Source organism: Macaca thibetana, chromosome 8, assembly GCF_024542745.1.
Source record: "Macaca thibetana thibetana isolate TM-01 chromosome 8, ASM2454274v1, whole genome shotgun sequence".
Lineage (NCBI taxonomy): Eukaryota > Metazoa > Chordata > Mammalia > Primates > Cercopithecidae > Macaca > Macaca thibetana.
The window spans coordinates 134,392,070-134,411,273 of NC_065585.1; the positions used below are offsets into that span (position 1 = coordinate 134,392,070).

At 49.0% G+C, this 19,204-nt stretch overlaps 1 protein-coding gene and 1 long non-coding RNA gene across 3 annotated transcripts in view; one reads left to right on the forward strand and one right to left on the reverse strand.

The window, feature by feature from the left end:
- Nucleotides 1–429, reverse strand: part of LOC126961128 (uncharacterized) — a 49,556-nt gene extending 49,127 nt beyond the window's left edge. Inside the window, exon 1 of the long non-coding RNA XR_007728196.1 lies at nt 203–429. This is a non-coding gene — a long non-coding RNA (uncharacterized LOC126961128). The remainder of the gene's footprint in view (nt 1–202) is intronic.
- The window catches only part of GATA4 (GATA binding protein 4), an 84,799-nt gene that overhangs the window by 6,988 nt on the left and 58,607 nt on the right, over nt 1–19,204 (forward strand). The window contains exon 1 of one of the 2 annotated variants that reach the window (XM_050801096.1): nt 16,909–16,974. The exons of the other annotated variant lie outside the window; for it this stretch is intronic. The gene's annotated coding sequence lies outside the window, so the exon portion shown is untranslated. Of the gene's footprint in view, nt 1–16,908; nt 16,975–19,204 lie in introns of those variants that run through there. 2 annotated transcript variants of the gene reach the window in all.

Below are 19,204 nucleotides of genomic sequence, written 5' to 3' on the forward strand. Positions count from 1 at the left end.
TATTTGCCCAAGATGAGGACTAAAGCCGGGGACTGGGGCGGGACGCTAAATCAACTATTTCAGTCCCGCAACTGCTCACTTGTTTGCCCCAAGACACACAAATCGGAGATGTTTGGCGTTGGAAGGGCCCCAGGGGTTATCTAGTCCAGCCTTCCATTCAGTGCAGGAATCCCTCTCCACAATGCCTGGGCCGGGCCCCTACCTGCACTCTCCGCCAGCTCAGGAAACTACAGCTCCCGGGTAGGTTTCCCCTTTGAAAGTGACCCGGCGAACGGGAAATAATTTCCCTGGGAGAAAACGGGCTTAGTCTGCTCACGCCTAAACGTGGACTGCTGAGCCCTTCATGCTGCTGTGACTCCCAGGTCTCCGGATTTATGCACCAAGAGTAAGGGTTCCCCTGCCCAAGGGCAACCCATGTCCTCAACCATAGCTGGCTGGCCTCCACCCGGGCTGTGCCACGGCTCCCATCAGCTTTGCCCTGGTGATGGAGATCCCTGAGTTGCTGAACACTAAAGCCCCTGAAACTTGAAGACGCTGTGGGCCTTAGTCAAGCCAGTCTTCCTCTGTTGCTGTGGTGGGTATTTGCCGCAAGGTGAGAGAAAACACTATAGGCAGTAGCCAAAGAATTGCCAGAGCCTGGATTCTAGATTCTAGTTCCCACACAAACACCTACAAGCTGGGTGACCTTGAGCATGTTATTTCACTTCTATTTCCAGCATAGTCTAAAAATAAGGTGAAGGAATGTGCTTCTCAAAAGTTGAAGATGACATCTTTTTCAAAGATAAAATTTCTCCTTATAATGTGTGCTCACAAAAGGCAATTTCTGAACCATAAACTCATTACAAAGAATGCTCTGGAACCTTTTTATATTTGATAAGATCCTAAATGTACATTGTCCCTAGGTCAGTGTAAGAGTTTAGACTCCAGTGTTAGAATGATGTGATTTGAATTCCATCTCCGCCACTCACTGGTTTTCTTGGTCAAATTACTTAACATTCTGTGTTTCAGTTTCTTATATTTTAAAATCCTTATAAACCTTAGAAGACAGACAGACTGTCCTAATCCCTGAGATAACCATGTGTTCAGTTGGACACTAATGTTCTCCTTATTTTTGTTTGGCTTTGTGTGTTTTGCTTCTTTACCTATTACTTCAAAACTCTTCAGTAATTAAATACATCTAATAAGAGGTAGAAATTTACCTGACACATTGATAAATACGTTTGTTTATTTAGCTTGTCCAAAATTGACTGCTGCTGGTGGTTGTGGAAATTGTGAGTGCAACCTTTCTGAAAGGCAATTTGGCAATAGACATTCAAAACCCAAAAAGTGGTCATATTCTTTGACCCACTTTTTCTGGTAATAGAAATTTACCCTCAGGGAATAATCAGAGGTTTACAAGATGCTTTACTTAGCAAAATTTATGATTTGACAAGGATGCACCAAACATTATTTATTGAGGTGAAAACCAGATAATAACCAAAACTCTAAACAATAAGAGTTTACTTACATAAACTATACTAAATCCATCACATGATCATTAAATGATGTTTTCTTAAGATATGCAATGACATGAAAAATCTCGATTCTTAAGAAATAAAAAGTAGATTGTGAAACTTCTATCACAATTGAGAAAGAGAAGAGAGAAGACTAATGTTTCCAATTCTTTCTGCCTAATGTGGCTAAGGATGGATTTGGTTGTCCCCGTTATTTTTTTCTGTATTTCCAAATGGACTAGACAAACTCGTGTTTATTTGAAAGTAGAATAAAGAAATATTTTGAGAGAGGTGAGGAAGATTGGCCAGATCCAAGACATGTTAGCCTTCGTCAGGCTTCCTACGATGATATGACTGTTGCGTTTTCATAGCAAAGCATTTGTTCCAGAGGATTCAGTTTTAGGGTCCCCAAAACTCAGTGGACTCAAAACTCCAAGAACAGCCCTGAACTCCTGATTCCAGGCTAGAGATGTTCACAGTTGGTAGGAGTGACTTTTCCACAAGGAAGAGATTCCCCTCCCCATTTAGAAAATGTTTTCAGGTCCAAATTGTCTCAGAATTTCACTTGCAACCTTGAGTGTTTCTGAAATTGAAAACAATCGTCTACGTTCTTGTAACTTTTCCCTCTTCCACGACTCCCTTTTCTGGCAGGAGGATGTGGTGGGATGTGAGGCCAGGTGCAGAGTGGTGGGGGGTAGGGGCGCTGCAAATAGAAGCTGATTATTCAGACCTCAGGGAGGGAGAAAAGGAGGAGACTTGTTGGGGAGGAAAGTCAGACCTTTGGTGGTGGCCAAGAAGCCAGGTGTTCAGAAAGGAAGGCCGTGTGAAGGCAAGAGAGCCAAAGTGAAGGACAGGACTGCAGACTGAATGAATCACAAGACAGCTCTTAACAAATGTCAGGTGCCAGTTTTGAAACTGAAATAGTTTGCGCTTATAGAGGAACAAGTAGCAGATGCCTTCCTCCATCCCGCTTTACAAGCAGGGCGCGGGATGGGGCTGGGTGAGAGTGGTCACAAAAGGAAGTAGAAATTAGGTTCCACCATAAACTTAGGAGACCTTCAAAAGATCTTGTACTGGGTCTTTTTTTTTTTTAATCTTAATGTAGCACATCCCAGTCAATAGAAGATAAAAGTAACATTAATATAAAGACCAAATTAACTTTTATTAATTAGCAAATAAATATTTAGCAAATAAACTGCATTCTGAATATAGTATGAAATATAAACTTAAAATACCATTTAATAATGGTATTTTCTTTCTCTAAGTCCTACACTTCAAAAAAAATTTGAGGTTGGCCTTTGTTGGTTGGGTGGGTGGGTGGTTGTTGATAATGTAGTATGAATAGAATTTTTGCAAACCACAGAATTTTCTGAAGACTGGATCCAGCGCCTCCTAAGCTCATCTCTCTCCTTCTTCATCTACAAGGCAAGCAGGGTTCAGACAGGAACCATAGCCATCTTCATGTAATTTTCCAGCCCCCTGCACTGCACAGGTATAGTGGTAGGAACTTTCTTGAGGGATGATTCTTGCAGGGGTGAGTTCCAGACACCTTTGTTGACTTAATTCTCTACAAACAAAATCCTCAGGCTGGGCGCGGTAGCTCTAATCCCAGAACTTTGGGAGGCCGAGGCAGTCAGATCATGAGGTCAGGAGTTCGAGACCAACCTGACCAACATGGTGAAACCCTGTCTCTACTAAAAATACAAAAATTACTTGGGCATGGTGGTACACGCCTGTAATCTCAGCTACTCAGGAGGCTGAGGCAGGAGAGGTTGCAGTGAGCCGAGACTGCACCATTGCACTCCAGCCTGGGCGACAGAGTGAGAATCCGTCTCAAAAAAAAAAAAAAAAAAAAAAAAAATCGTCAACCACAGTTGTTTTATTTTCCCCTTTTCTAGGAAGGGGACCAACTCCAAAGCCTGAGCAGTGTTCTTGATGTGGAGAGGACGCCTCCCAAAGTAAGGGGTGTGAGAAGCAAGGAGGACACAGCTGGGAGGGAACAAATTTCCCTTGCTTTTGAAAAATGCTCCATTCTCTGCTAGCTAGCCATTCTGGGGTGGGTGGGTCAGTGTATTGTTGACTGTTTTTCTTATCGCTGTACCATTTAGCGTTCCCAGAAATGGCTCCTCAGGCACAGGTTTTTTTAGGCATCCATAGACCAACCCCCCTCCCAGAGAAGTCTCCTAGGTGCTCCATCTTTGTACAATTTTGTAATAATTTCCACCTGTAATCAAAATAGAATGAGGGAGGTCAAGCAATCTTCCTCTTGGCCCTGCTACAAACTGCTGAATCAAACTGCTCTATGCCCTCATCCGTGAGTTGGGGGCAATAAATAATAGTTGTGGTTTATCAAAGTGCTGTCACATATGTCACATTTGAACCTCACAGCAACTCTCTAGGGTAATTGGTGTATTATTAGGGCATTTCCCCCTTTTTATAGATGAGAAAACTGAGACTCAGGGATGTTGTAAAGCCAAAGGTCACAGTACTAATAAGTAACAGAATTAAACTCAAAATGCCTTGCTCTAACTACCAAGTGCTGCCTCCCTCACCCTCCAGAGAAAAGCCAAGGATACAGCAGATTGTCTACATAAGCTGATATATAATGGCTCTGACAAGTTTCATTGGGATCCCTTACTTACCCAAAAATCAAAAAGCAACACAGCTACAAGGCTCCTAGAGCTGATCAAGCCCTGCCCCCGTTTCATTTTGAAGGTGTGGCCCAATGAGGTTAAGTGATTTGCCAAAGGTCACTCCATGAGTTGGTGGGAAAATGACCAATGTCATTTTTTAAAATTAGTTAAAATTACCTTCTACCAAGCCCATTTTTATGGCTTATTTTAAGTGGGTTAATAAGTATACCAGGCACAGCTTAAACCCAACTGAGTAAATGCTGACACCAGTTTATAGATTCGGCAGATAAGTAGCAATAAGGAATTATTCATCTCTCATTTATCATCCAACCTCTCCAAGGTGCAAGTTATAAAGTGAAGCAAATAGCAGTTCAAGAGCCCCCCACACACGTGAGATCAAAACAGTGAAAAAACAAATTGATTTTCAAAGCTATACATTTATAATGCGTCTATGCCGGACATCTCCTGAAATATGAAAAAGAATAATATTTGGGAAAATTTTTTGCATTTCACAAATAGGCACATTTCTTATACAGAGCTCTATATTTGACCTTCAGACATATTCAATCATTAATTCATTCTTTTGAGTATGTATTGGGTACCTACTCTGTGCAGACCACTGTAGGAGATTATAGAATTATTAAATGATATTCCAGCCATCAAGAAATTTTTAAACCTAATGAGGTGACAAAATAAAACACACATGTGTGCGTGCATGCGCACACACACACAGACACACACACGTATCTCAACTCTATAAATCTTTGTGTGGGGACGTTATATGATGCCCAGAGCCAGTGGGTGTCAGGGGGAGTGTGTGCATGGGGACAGGAGGGAATGTGAAGATTGCCTGGTGTGACTAGGGGAGCCACAACTAGGAACACATTGAGGAGGTGGCCTTGCCTCAACCTTCTCCCCAGTGACATATCTTTATCATGAGAAGAGGGTTAGGAAAACTCATAGGCAGAAAATAAGACAAAGAATTGATGGCCCCAATTAAGAACCTAATCCCCAAATCCCCTGAAGCACAAACTGGTGGAGAGATGGATGAGGGACCAATGGGGGCAATAGCAGTTATAATATTTGTAATGTCTGCAGAAAATGAATAAAATCAACTGATGATTTATTTGGGAGGTGAGCGCTAATGAATTCTCATGTGTTATTCAGTAAGGTTGGTTTACCTTATATTTTTATTGCTCCCAGTCGTCTTCCAGTGATGGACCTGAGACCCAAAATTCAATGTCAATAACAAAGCAGCGACAAATCCAAAAAGTGACTTTGCTCTTAGTTGCCCAGACAAGAAGCTGCAAGACACCTTCTGGAACCTTCCGTGGGTCAATTCACTGTCTCTCCCCAGGGATGAGGCCTGTTTCTTCAGGCCAGTAACCACTTATTTCTGGGCTCTGCATCCATAAAACTGAAACATTTTCCAGTGTAAAAATAAATGGGAAGACATTTACTCAAGGGGTTTACTCAAAATCCTTTACTTGGGATATTGGGAAACCGAGGCTCAGCAAATTCAAATGACTTATACATAGAGTGACCACATAATTTATGTGAAATTACAGGTGAATGTGTATATCACTGATGATTACCCAGAACAGCAGCATGCACCGGGCCTGTTTCAGGCATCCAGGACATTGGATCACCCCCAATAAACAATGAGAATCAGAACAAGGATCCACCCATTATGCCCCACATACACTTGACTACCTTCTTTTCTTTATTTTGAAGACTGAGTCCACAAGACCATTAGGAAGATATTCAGTCTAGAGATACAATATGTGCCTGGTGCCCATTTTGGCTTGGTTTATCCCCAGTCTAAGTAGGGCATGGAATAACTGTGGCTTTGAATGTCTATGATCTCCCTTTACCTCATCCTCAAGCCCTCACTCACCCCTACCCTTGACTGGGCCAAGGTCACTGTTTCCAGTGCCCTGCAAAGGGCATGGGCAGCAGCTCTAACCAGGTTGCCAGATTTCTAGGCTCTGCCCCAGAGCCCAGGGCTGCCTTATCTCTGATCTTCTCACCCTAGTGATTGCATCAGGGTGAGGGAAGTTTGGCCTTGGGAGTCAATGTATAGAGGGGAGATATCAATTCCTATAGTAGCAAGTTGAAATGGAAGAACAGAGTATGACCAGGGTGCCAGGGAACCTTGTCCTGGTTGTGCTGCTAAATAGGTGTGTGGCTCTAAAGGGCTCTGTAGCTATTTCTGGGTACTAATTGCCTCTTCTGCAAAATGAGTGGATTGGACAAGAATCCTTGAAGTCCCTTGCAACTCCAGGGCTCCACATCAGTGTCAGAGAGAGGCTGTCTCAGGACTGATAAATGGGCCAAAGGTACCTCGGGCCATAATCATCCACCAATGAAGGACGAAGGTGCTGATGAGGTACCACGTGACATCTTCTGCATGTGAGCTTCTGTGTTTGCACACAGTGGAAGAGACCATGGCACCCGCGTCTCAGCCACAGCCATGATACCACATCTTCAGTCATCAAGGATGGGGATTTACACTGTATTAGGACAAAGTGGAAACTCCACTTTTTAAAATTCAATTCAGCAAACTTAAAAAAAAAAGTCTACTATAATTAGAAACTGGAAAATACAAAGATGTCAAATATAAGATTTCTGCCTTCAAGGAGATTAAAGTTTTGGGGAAAGAGGTATATACAGAGGCAGATGTGTAGAGAGATTAAACTAAAATACAATATGATAAAGGCTGTAAAAGCAGAAGAGGAAAGAGACTAATTCTGGAATAAGGATGGAAGTTAAAAAAAAAAAAGGCGGTGGGGGGGCTGGCCTGGTGTGGTGGCTCTAGCTCAGGCCTGTAATCCCAGCACTTCGGGAGGCCAAGCAAGAAGGCAGTGGGAGGGTCACTCTAGCCAGGAATTCCGGACCAGCCTGGTCAATATAACGAGACCCCGTCTTTACAAACAAACAAACTAACAAAATAGCCAGGTCTGGTGGTGTGCACCTGTACTCCTCACTACTCCGGAGGCCGAGGTGGGAGGATCGCTTGAGCCCAGGAATTCAAGGCTCCAGTGAACAATGATCGCACTACTGCACTCCAACCTGGGTGAAAGAGAAACACCTTGTCTCTCTCTCTTTTAAAAAAAAAAGAAAGAAAGAAAGAAAAGAAAAGAAAAGAAAAGGTTATGTAAGAAGATACCCAGCACAGTACCATTGCCTTGCCCAGAGGAGCAGTTTTTGAGTTCTGCAGTCAACCTACTTGAATTTAAATTTTGGCTCCACCACCTATTAAGCGGGGCAAGTTACTTAACAGTTTGTGCCTTAGTTTCTCCATCTGTAAAACGGAGGAAATAGAGTGATTGTGTGGATAAGTGATTGTGTGGTTAATCAATCCATGCAGCATACTTGGCACTGTGCCTGGCATATAGCAATGCCCAGTGTTACTCAATAAATGTTTGCCTAGTAAATGGATCCCAGTTTTCATCTGCAAACCAAACCTTTTATTTTGCATATTCAAATGGGCCTCCCATTTTTAGTTCCTCACTGAACATATTCGTTATGCATGGCTAAGATTGAGTTCAGACTTAGGGTCAGGTGTTCCCACCCTAAGAGATAAGGCCTCATTCTGTTGCCCAGGCCAGAGTGCTGAGGTGCCATCACTGCTCACTGCAGCCTCGACCTCCCAGGCTCAGGTGATCTTCCCATCTCAGTCACTCTGGTAGCTGGGACTACAGGCATGTGCCACCACACCCCGCTACGTTTTTGTATTTTTATTAGAGATGGGGTTTCTCCATGTTGTCCAGGCTGGATTTCGGGAGCTTAAAGTCACAAAATGTTGGGACAGGAAGGAACCTAGGAGACAGTTTAGTAGTCTCTTCATTTTACGGACAGAAAACTAAGGCTTAGAAAGTTAAATGACTTGCCTGTGGGCATGGCACTCCTCTGGTGGCAGTGGTGGGATTAGAACCCAGGAATCCTGACTCCCAGACCAAGGAGCTCCCTCCAGCCTCAACTAGACCCAGATCCTCCAGGCATAAGCTTCGCTCTACAATGACACTCAGGCCACAGCAACCTGGGGTCCATCCCTCCTCTTTCTATGGCACCCCAAAGAAGAGGCTACCTGTTTCCCAGTTCTTAGGGCACATCTAAGGAAGGATTTAGGACCTTTTCCAGTCCAGGGCTAGCTCTCAATTCATACAGGGAAGAAAAAAAAAACAAATCAAAAACCACTTCAGACCATAAATGCTCCACGTTGTTTCCAGTGTTGACTTTCTCCTTTAATTCTCATTCACGGAGACTGCTTCGCAGGGGATCTGTTCATGACCCTCACCTTAGTGTCACTAACAGAGGTGGCCGTGGGGGCTTTCCGTAGAAAGGGCAGGTGACAGGTGAGGCAGGCAGGAGCTCGGCCCACTTGTTCTCCAGCCTGTCGGCCTCAGGTAACGGCCCAGCGGCCTCGCTCCTCCTTCCCCAAAGGCAAGGGAAGAAAAACGAGGCAATAACCAGAGGGAGGAAGGTGGAACGGGGGGAAACAGAGCGCAGGGGTGGAGAATGAACTAAGCTTCGTCACACCTTTTCAAGCACAGCAATGACAGTGTGTGTTATTATAAAAGAACACTTGCTCCATGAGAACATTAGAAAAGTACAAAAAAAATTCACGCAAGACCTCGCCGTCTTTATAGGCAGGTGTGTTTACGTTGATTTCACTACCTATGTTATCACTATATAATTCGAATGAACCCTAATAGAATATTGACCAGTGTCCTGAATTTTCTCCTCCCGTGCACAGCGTGAGTAATTCCCCCGAAACTTTGCTCTTGCCGATCTAGATTGAATCCGATCCTTCCGGCCGCGGCGGCTCCGCCTGGGAGGGCGTGGCCCCTGCGCAGGGGCGGGAACCCGCCCCGGTGGGCGCGCGGCCTCTGAGCCTCCGCCTACCTCCGGGTGGGTGCGGGGGTGCGGGGTGCGGGGGTGCGGGGTGCGGGGCTGCCCCGCCGGGAGACTGGGAGGGAGAGCCGGCGCCGGGACCCACGCGAGGGCGCGGACGGGCGGGGGGCGGGAAGCGAGGCTGCCGAAGGGAGGAAGCGGGGCCGGCGCAGCGGGGCGCCAGGCCGGGCAGAGGCGGGGGCGGCCGGCCGAGGGCTGACCCCGAGCGCCGCCGAGTCTGCGCCGCCAGCCGCCCCGCGCTCGCCTCCCTCCGCCTGGGGTTCCGCGGCGGCCGTCAGCGCGCACCTCATCAATAAGGCCTGCCAGGCGCCGGCCCCGCGGCCATCCATCACCCCGGCTGCACACCCGGCCGCGCACCGAGGCTTCTGCGAGCGCCTGCGGGGCCTCTGCGTGGAATGGGCGGGGCCCGCGTTCACCCGGGAGCTGGGCCTAACACCCTCGCGTGGATTGCAAGCAGCGTTGTTCTACCCGGCAACAAATATGTGGCTTTATTCCATCTCTTAATCCCAGTGTCTGTTAACGATGTGGTGTTCATTTGTTCCTAAAGAGCTGTAAGGAAGCTTAGAAATGATTCGGCAAGCGGGCGCGGTGGTGCATGTTTGTAATCCCGGCACTTAGTGAGGCCGAGGCGGCAGGATCGCTTGAGCCCAGCAGTTTGAGACCAGCCTGGACAGCAGGCTAAACCCCATCTCTACAGAAAAATAAAATTAGCCAGGCGTGGTGGCGCTCGCCTGTGGTTCTACTGGGGAGGCTGAGGTGAGAGGATCTCCTGAGCCTGGGAAGATAGACGCTGTGGTGAGCTGAGATCGCACCACTGCACTCCAGCCTGGAGACAGAGCCAGACTCTGTGGAGAAACAGAGAAAGGGAGAAAGAAGAGAGAGAGAAAAGAGGATTGATTCACCACACACACACACACACACACACAGAGAGAGAGAGAGAGAGAAAGAGAGAGAGAGAGAGAGAGAGGACTGATTCAGCACAACCAGTGCATTTCACAGATAAGGAGACCGAGGGCCAGAGTGGGCGGCTGGCGTGCCTGAGGCCACACCAGGAGGTGGTGATGAAAACTGGATTGGGGCCTGCATCTCTTGTCCTACCCCTACTCCCAGCCCTTGTGCCCTCCAAATGGGCACTCGGCAGGTCCAGGATCGATATGCATGGTTGGCATCGAATGTGTGAAAAGGGCGAAGTCATGGGTTATGGGTGTGGGTGTCAGTGCATGAACAACACAGAGTCCGCAGGCATTCTGTCCCCCAACTCAGGCCACACCCTCTGTGTGTGTGTGTGTGTGTGTGTGTGTGTGTGTGTGTGTGTGTGTGGTGAGGTCCAGAAAGAGTACTAGGTAAAAGAGAGGGAGAAACACGTCTGCATTAAAAGCAATGTGTTCCTTGAATTCATTTAAGTCGTCTCCCACCTGCCCTTTTCCCCAAGGAGGCACGGTGGGTCCCCTTCCTGCTGGTGTCTGTGCCAGCATTCACTCCTGCTCCTGTCTGCAGGACGCTTTTGCTCTCTGGTTTGCAGGTAGAAACTTGTGTTCATCCATGTATCTACAAGTTTGTATGGTGCCTGGCACATAATAAACATTCAAGAAATGTTTGCTTTGTGAATGGTAGCTCTTGTGAGGGAATTCGAGTAATTCTGTATCAGAGGGCATGTAGGCTGAAAGAACTCACAGATCAGGTGTTCAATCTCATTTCATAAGAGGGAGACTGAGGCTCCCAGCATTGCCCCATTGAACCATTGCCTGGTTCACTCAAGGCCTTCCTCTGTAAGGTCAGAGCCGGCATAGCCCTCAGGGATCCCTTTCTTTTCTCCCTGCAGAACATTGTCCTGCCACCAGCTCTCCCAGCCGTGGACTGCATCCTCATCACTTCTTTCCCTTGCCACCTTTTGGTTCCTCTGCTGCTTAATTAGCAAGCTCTCCCAGGGTGAGGGACAGAGAAGATCATGGAAGCCAAACTGTCTGCTTTGTTCTTAGGAGGAAACACAATATTTTGTGGGTGATTGTTTTGTTTTTGTTCATGGTATTGTTTTCTTAGTGTTGGTGGTGTTGGATTCTAAATTCAAATTCGAATGACGAAATTAAAATCAATGGCCAGTGGGTGTCTGCTAATCTTAACATCCATTTTTCTTCCCTGATCGCAGAGGTATGACTGGAGTTAGAAACAATGATATTATGAAGAAAGAGGTAGAAACAATGATATTATGAAGAACTCTTTGGGAAGAGGTAGAAGATCGATGACCACAGTGAAACCCCGTCTCTCTCTCTCTCTCTCTCTCTCTCTCTCAGGAGAATGGCGGGAACCCGGGAGGCGGAGCTTGCAGTGAGCCGAGATCGCGCCACTGTCCACACACACACAAAACAACACACCCTCTCTCTCTTTTATTGAAGAGCAAAGGAAGAGCAAAGGTAGCAAAGACATCTTGTAGCCCAGGCAGTCAGTGGTTTTGGGCTCTCATGTGATGTCCACTAGACTATAAATGCTGTAAATACAAGCCTAGAGTGTGATTTTATCTGGCACAGAGCACTTTCATCTGGCTACCTTGCACCCTGATGGTAGCCCATCCATGTGAACATCATGACCTGCAACTGAGCATGATGGAAATTGACTTAAGAATCAGAGCCAGAGGCCAGGCACGGTGGCTCACACCTATAATCCCAGCATTTTGGGAGGCCGAGACTGGTGGATCACCTGAGGTTGGGAGTTCGAAACCAGCCTGACCAACATGGAGAAACCCTGTCTCTCCTAAAAATACAAAAATTAGCTGGGCATGGTGGCACATGCCTGTAATCCCAGCAACTTGGGAGGCTGAGGCAGGAGAATCGCTTGAACCCTGGAGGCAGAGGTTGCGGTGAGCCAAGATTGCACCATTGCACTCCAGCATGGGCACCAAGAGCGAAACTCCATCTCAAAAAAAAAAAAAAAAAATTCAGAGCCAGAGTAATGGGTTCTGCAGAATGATATCGTCTTGTACAGAAAAGACCACATTTCATTGACTGCTTTTCCCTTAGTCCATTCAGAAATACAGTCCTACTCTCAAGGGGCCAAAGTGTTTCTCCTTCAAGGCCAGTCCTTGGCTTACTCTTGTCTCAGGGGACCAGCTGGACCAAACTCAGTTTCCAAGGACTGATTGGTTCTGTCTGCTTCCCATCACCCTCTCCCAGGCAGCCATCAGGTTGTTGAAAGGGACTTAGCAATCCCCGAGCTTCTGCTGTTTGGCTTCAAGACCTTCAGGATGTGAGAGGAGGATAACCCCCACTCTGACGTCACCCTTCCAGCAGCCTGCCCAAAAACCTGAGTGCACCGGTGCTCGTGTGTTTGTGCCATACGTGCTCAAGATAGGCACTGGAGCTGTACCCAGGATGGACCACTGTGGCCATTCCTGTGGACCAAGGATGAGCAATAGGGAGGACCAACCTTGAAAAATGATCCTTTAAAAAGAAATGCAAGGCTTTCTTTTGTATATAAATCACTCTTCTAGCATATTTTAGGTGGGAGTCAAAAGCGTACCAGAGATGCGGACTCGCACTAAAGACAGGATGGGGTTGGAAAGAATGGGAGCTAAAGAGTCTTATTCTGCTCCACCTGTGCTCTTTGTCCTTCTGCCTTTTTCAAAGCCAGATTTATTGAAGTGCAACTTATATAAGTAAATTCACTCCTTCTAGTGTGCAGTTTTCTGAGTCTTGACAAACACAAATCATGTGACCACCATCATAAGATATGAGAATAGTCCCAGCACCCCTCCAAATTTCTTCCTCCCCCTCTGTAGTCAACTCTTCCCGCTCCCCAGCCCCTGGCAACCTCTGATCTGTTTTCAGCCCCTATTGTTCTGTCTTCTTCAGAATGTCATAGAAAATGGATTTTGTCTATAATCTTTTGAATGTTCTTTCACTTAGCTGAATGCATTCGGGATTCATTAGTGGTGTTGGGTGTTTGTTGTTCATTCCTTTTTGTTACTGAGTAGTATTCCATTGTATGGATGTACCTCAGTTTACCTATTCCCCCGCTTAAGGATCATTTGGGTGGTTTCCCGTTTGGGGCAATTATGAATAAAGCTGTAGGTTTTGAAGATACCAACAATACTATTTTATAGTTTTAAACACAACTTACATTTAGCTCTTCTTGTCCTGCAGCTCACTGCAAATAGTATATCTGCTGGGGCATGTTCAAAGACTAGGGTGGGGACGTCACAGTCCCTGACAAAAGGTGGTGTATGGAGGGGGTGTGTGCGTCTCCATTCGATATATGGAAAGAGAGAGATGAATTCAGAGTTTGGGAAGTGCAGTAAAGACAAAGCGCTCACAGGGTGATTGAGAAACTGAGGTGGCAAGTAAGTCTTTTATTTACTCTACGTGTTCTGAGCCCACCAGCCCCTGAGCCCAAGAGTGTGGGTCCCTGGAACTGGGCATCTGCAGAGACTTCCTAGGGGAGGGGTGGCGTTTGCCCCTCACTGGGGGAGGCCCCCCGGGGAGATGGTGTGAAATAGGGGAGGGAGGAGGAGATGAAGTCGGGATAGCTCTCCACCTTCCTGAGTGACATCCTGCCAGTCCCCTCCACCTAGGTGCGGAGAGCTCCGTTTCACTGTGCCCCTTTGCACCTTGGATTTTTTCTCTTCACTTCCTTGCCCTTTGGCAATTTGCTGTTCATTAGCACCTCTGCTGCAGACCAGGGGGCAGCCCCAGAAGTCCCACTTTAACCGGAGAGCCCCTGTCCTTCTGTCAAACACACGCACACGCACAAGACTAAAGACGGGGATGAGTGGAAACCAGCCGCAAAGAAATGGAGTGGGAGGTTCTTCTTTAAAATCCACTCCGTTCAGAACACAGTGAACACCCTTTGACAGAAGAAGGACTATCTAGCTATTCCAAGCTCCGTGCCTCCCCTTTCTTGAGACTGTTGTTACAAGAAACCAATGATTTCTAACAATAGGAACTTCCCAGCTCGGAAGCGGTGTTCGGAGGGGAGCAGCGCTCTCGGTGGGCACCTGCTGCGGTTGGGGTGGGAGGGGTGGTCGTGGAGGCCACTTTCGCGTCCACCGCCAGGGAAGCCCGGCCTGTCTGAAGGGGTCCTCGCCTGCGCCGAGGACGGCCGGGCCTCCGGTCCCAGCACAGCCCCCCTTTCAGAGGACCCCGGGTCTCTGCGCCTGCGGACCAGAGGCTGTTTTCGCACTTGGGCTTCGCTCTTCCTTCACACTTTCCTGTCTGTGCTCGCCGCGCCAGGTCGCGGCGCCTGCCTGGGCGTCTTCCCCAACTCCGGGTCACCTCGGGGCGAGGGCAAGAGTGCCGGGCCGGTGGGGTGTTCCGGCCACTACCGGGCGGGGGAGCGGGCGGCCTTTGCGGAAACTGGCCGAGCTGGCTCAGGGAATGCCAGATATCTGGGGGACCCACCAGTCCCCTGGTGTGCGCGTGGAGGTCTCGGGCCTGGCGGCGCTCCAGCCGCGGGTGTCCGTACCTTCACCACTGTCCTCCCTGGGAGCTGGGCAAGGGGAGCCCTGGACTCTGGGTTGACCTCGTCCCAGTCGGGTTCTTTCTCCTCCCACCCAGGCCCGGCCGCTTTCTGGCGTCCTTCCTCTCCCAGGAGGTCCTGGCCTGTCTCCGTCTCCAAGTCTCTTGACTCCCAGCTCGCCTTACTTCCCAGAGTCTGTGGTCTCCCTCCTTTCTCCGTCTCTGCTCTCTCTGCCGGTCCATTCCCCGCTTTGGTTTTTCCATTATATTTCATCATTCAACACTCTGTATTTGACTTATTCATTGTCCGTTTTTCTCTTATAGCATGTAAGTTCCTTAGGATAGAATTCTTCTCTACTTTGTTCCATGCTGAGTACTCATGCCTGTAGTGTTCCTGGCACAGAGTAAGTGCTCAGTCAATGTGAAATGAATGAGTGGGTGAGTGAGTGGATGCATGAGTGGATGAATGGCCACGTCTCCCTCTCCACTGCTGGCCAGTCATTTCTCTCTGTCCTGGTCTCTGCCTGTCTTCCTCTCTCTCTCCCGCTTTTCTCTCCCTCCTCTTGCTTCTCCTCCTCCACTCCTGCATTTTTTCTCTATCCTGCTGACTTGGTCCCTCCATCCTTCCAGGATTTATGGGTTGGGCTCCCTATGCCTCAGAAAGGGTACACCTGGCTCCTGGTCAGCCTTCATCCCCGGAGCCCTGAGGCCTCCCTCGCCAGTCTAACAGCCTAAGCATCTAGCCAGGTTCCCAGCTCAACTTCCCACATCCTGGCTGCACACAGGGAAGTGCCTTCTTCCTGCAGTCCCCAGGACCTGGGGACCCTGAGGTGTCCTTAGGAGCAGCCTAGATTTGTGCTGGTGGTTTGTGGGAGGTAGCAGCTCCACTGGCAGATGAAGCCACCAGGGGGATTTGTGCCACCCAGGGTGGGCCACTCCTTCCACTTCTGGTCAGTGTTCTACTCTGAGAAATGGCAGTCCTGCCCATCAGTGCACCAGGTCCCTTGAGGGGAATGTTTCATTCTCCATCTCCCAGCTACTTTGATGGATGCTATTAGCAGCCCTTTTTAAAATTTTAATCATTCACCCAACACTTATTGACCACCTACTGTAATCCTTGCTCTGGGCAGACCAGGATTTTGGTCACTGCCTTCACAGAGCATACCTTTTGGGGTGTGTAGAGGGGAGGTGAGTGGTGCATGTGTGTGGACAGCCAAGCCCATATAAATTACTTTATGACTTCAGGGGGCATGGACAAATGAAAAAAGTGCAAGATCATTTTACTAGTCCAAGGATGTTAACCATGCTCTTGCTCTGGGCTCAGCACAAACAGCACTGTGACTTCAAAAGTCTCTAATTAGGGGGTAGCGAGGCCCCACATGTGAAAGAATTGGGGCCTGTGTCACCAAGAGAGATCCCAGAGGAGGCAATCCCCGAAGGAAAGGGCCCCTTACAGACTCAAAGAACCTGCAGTCTGGGAACCAGACTCCCTATGGTCTGGGTGGTGGGTGGCCTGGGCAGTAGGTGTTAGCAGCTCTTTCGGGCTGCTGTTTTCTCCAGGTCCTTGGATGGGGAGGGAGAGAGGGAACCAAGTTGGCAGCAAGAAAGGCAGCATACATGGTGGCACCCACATGGCCACTATGCCTCCAGCGCTGGTGCTCCCCAACCTAGTGGGGCCCCTGCCTGGACTTGCCCGCACTGGACTGGGCTTCAGTCCTAGCCTCAGCTATGCTGGACCTGAAGAGGCCCTTCCTATTCAAAAAGGCTATGGTGTCCATCCTGAACTCAGCAAAAATGTTCAGAGATTCCTTTTCACTTTTCCCCCTCTTCCTGTGGGCTCTTAGATTATGAGATATAAACTATTTAAAACGTCGATTTTATTTTTTAAATGTTAAACATGCTCATTAAAGGAAACTTAGAAAAGTTTTTAAAAGATCGTTCTTAAAAATAGGTTTTCATGGTAGAAAGTCAATATTTAATAAAATGGGGGAAAAAAAGAACTAAGATTCAGGAATCCAGGTTCTAGATCTGCAGTTCCGCCCTTGCTTTGCCACCTCACACAAGTACCTTAACCTTTCTGAGCCTCCATGTGCTGGTTTGTAAGGTGAGGGCGGTAACACCGTTTCTCCCTCCCTCTTGCTAATGATATTGTTGTTCCCCAGAGAAAAATGAGATTTGAAAGTGTTCTGTAATCTGGAAGTGACTATAAAATATGAGGGGGTGTGCCACAAACTCTGGTCCTCAGGGCTGGAAGCACCAGGAAGCACTTGCGGAGGTCTACGAGGGAGAACATGTATTCGCTTTGCAACCCAGAGTAGTAATTTCGAAAGCAAGACCATTAATAAGAGTTGCTGCTTCCTCTCCTCTCGTCTGTAACAGGCTGCAGAGCTCGGTTCCGGGGGAACAGGGCGGGGCCTCTACGTCCACTCCGTATCCCCAAGAATTCTGAGTGTCCGAGGCACGGACCATAGGAAGTGAAGGAAGGTAGGTCGACGTGTCCTTGCAGCTGAATTCGTTCTCCATTTTTCCTTCAGCAGGGACGCATCCTGCTCCGCACCCTGGTTCTCCGCGCTGCACCCGCGGGGGCTCGTGCAGGGCACGGCGGGCAGCGTCGGTGAGGACCGAGTGCTGCGCAGGGAAAGAGAATCGCAGACCGGCGCCCAGGCCTAGTGGGGGAATTCGAGGGCCGTGTGGGGGCAGGACTTGGCATTCGTTTTGCGCGGGTCACCTTGAATGTCTGTCCGCAACCCTCGCGAGCTGCCGCAGCGGTGCGTCCATATCTTGGAGGAATTCGTTCCATAGAAGGAGGTTGATTCTCTCTGGGGTTTCTTGTTTTCCATTATAAGACTCTGGCGAACTTGGTGGCGCCAAATTTTTTTCAGACGTTGCTTTTGTTACGGGTGTAGCAGCCAAGATCATGGTCCCTGGCATTGCACTTGGTTTAAAGCAAACTCGGACACGTCCCACCAAAAACTCGCGGGAACTCGACACTGGGAAACCATCAGTGGTTTCACTGTGAATTCCAGCATCCACCGTTTATTTTTATTTTTTGGTGGAACCAGTGTTTAAATTCCTCTGTACACGATACGCAGCCTATAATTTGCCTCTTCTAGGGTATGGACCAGCTCAAGTCCCAGGAGCCTTAATGGAACAGGGCAAAGCAATTTATTCTTGCTTTGGAGATATTTTTTAAAAGAGTACAGTACACCTAAGTAATTCTTATTTGTCTAAAATCTGACGACCTGACGCTGGGTCATTAGACCCAGGCTCTTAGGGAAAAAAAAAAAGTCAAAGACGTTCACAGTGTTAAATTCTCCTCCGAGATTATGGGAAAGGAAACCCGAGAGAGGACTTGAATGGGGATTGGGCTGCTCTACCCAGGCCAGCCCAGGCATATCTTCCTTAAAAATAGCCAAGAGGCCGGACCTCAGAGCACCCACCCGCTGCCCCCCTTCCCAGCGGCCTCTGGAGCGAGAGAGAAGCCTGGGAACCTAGAGAGGCGCCGATAAACCTCCTCCAGCCGGCGGCCCAGCGAGGCCTTGAAATGCTCCCCGCTCCTGGCAACGCGCAGCCAACCTGCAGGCTCCCGCTTGGCCCAAGGGAGGGAGGGGGCGAGCCAAGGAGGAAAGGAGGGAAAAGGAAACACCCCCCCCCAAAAGCAGCCCGTTTGCCAACCACTCCTGGTTTATCCTTGAGCTGAGGCCTTGGGGAGAAAGTTGGGGCGCTGGACCTAGAGGAAAAAGCCACAAGAAACATAATTTTCTCTGTCCCAGGCGCCTTCCAGAGACAGTGAATATTCCTGGGTCAGGGGATCCCAGGTTTCAGTCCACTAGGAGCGCCAGCGGAAGGTGTGGGTAAAGGACCGGGGTGGTGGGGGGTGGTGGGAGGTGGTGGTGGGGCCCAGGGCTGGCAGAAACTGGCGGCTCAGGGAATCTGGGGTTCCTAGCAAGCAAGTACCCAGCAAAAGCAGGCGATCCCACCCAGGGATGTGGCAGCGGCCATCCACAGCGCAGCCTGTTATAGCCCCACCAGTGTACAGAGCAGGGGATTGAAGCTTAGGGAGGATGGAGAGGGCGAGGGTGAAGGATCGCGGCAAGGCACGCACCTCCCGCTGCGGCCCATCCCGCACTACTGAGAGAAGCCGACGTAGGAGCGCCGCCTGTGTCTTTGGCTGTGGGGAGAAGGCTCAGATGGCACCCCGCCAGACACTAAGCCCCAAGCCCCTGGCTTGTTGCTAAGAAAATTCACTGCCTGGTCCAGACTCAGCCCTTTTCGCCCTTTGAGGGTCGCGCGTGGGAGGCAGCTCTGAGACCCCAGGCAGCCCTGGAGCCACAGATTTCCTCGGAGAAAAGAGAGGCCGGGGCACCTTCCCGCTCGCCCAAGCCCAGAATTTCCACTCTCCAGAAAGGCCTTGCAGGCCCCTGCCGCGGGCCTTGGCTTCGCGCCTCTCTCGCTCACCCCCGCGAGGATGATTGCCGGTTTCAAACCGCGAGCAGGGTCTGCTTCCTTCTCCGCTGCGTCCGAAGGATCGCAGATTGGAGCGTGCTCCAGAGACCGCTTTTCCCCAGCACCGGCCTCCGAGATCCCCAGGACCCCTTCAGCCTAAGTTCCCAAGTCTCGGGTCCATGGCGCCAATTCTGCTAAGGAGCAGGCTAGGAGTTGGGAGAAGTCGGAGAAGAAATCCTAAGTGTGCGCCCCCAGCTTCAGGGGTGCA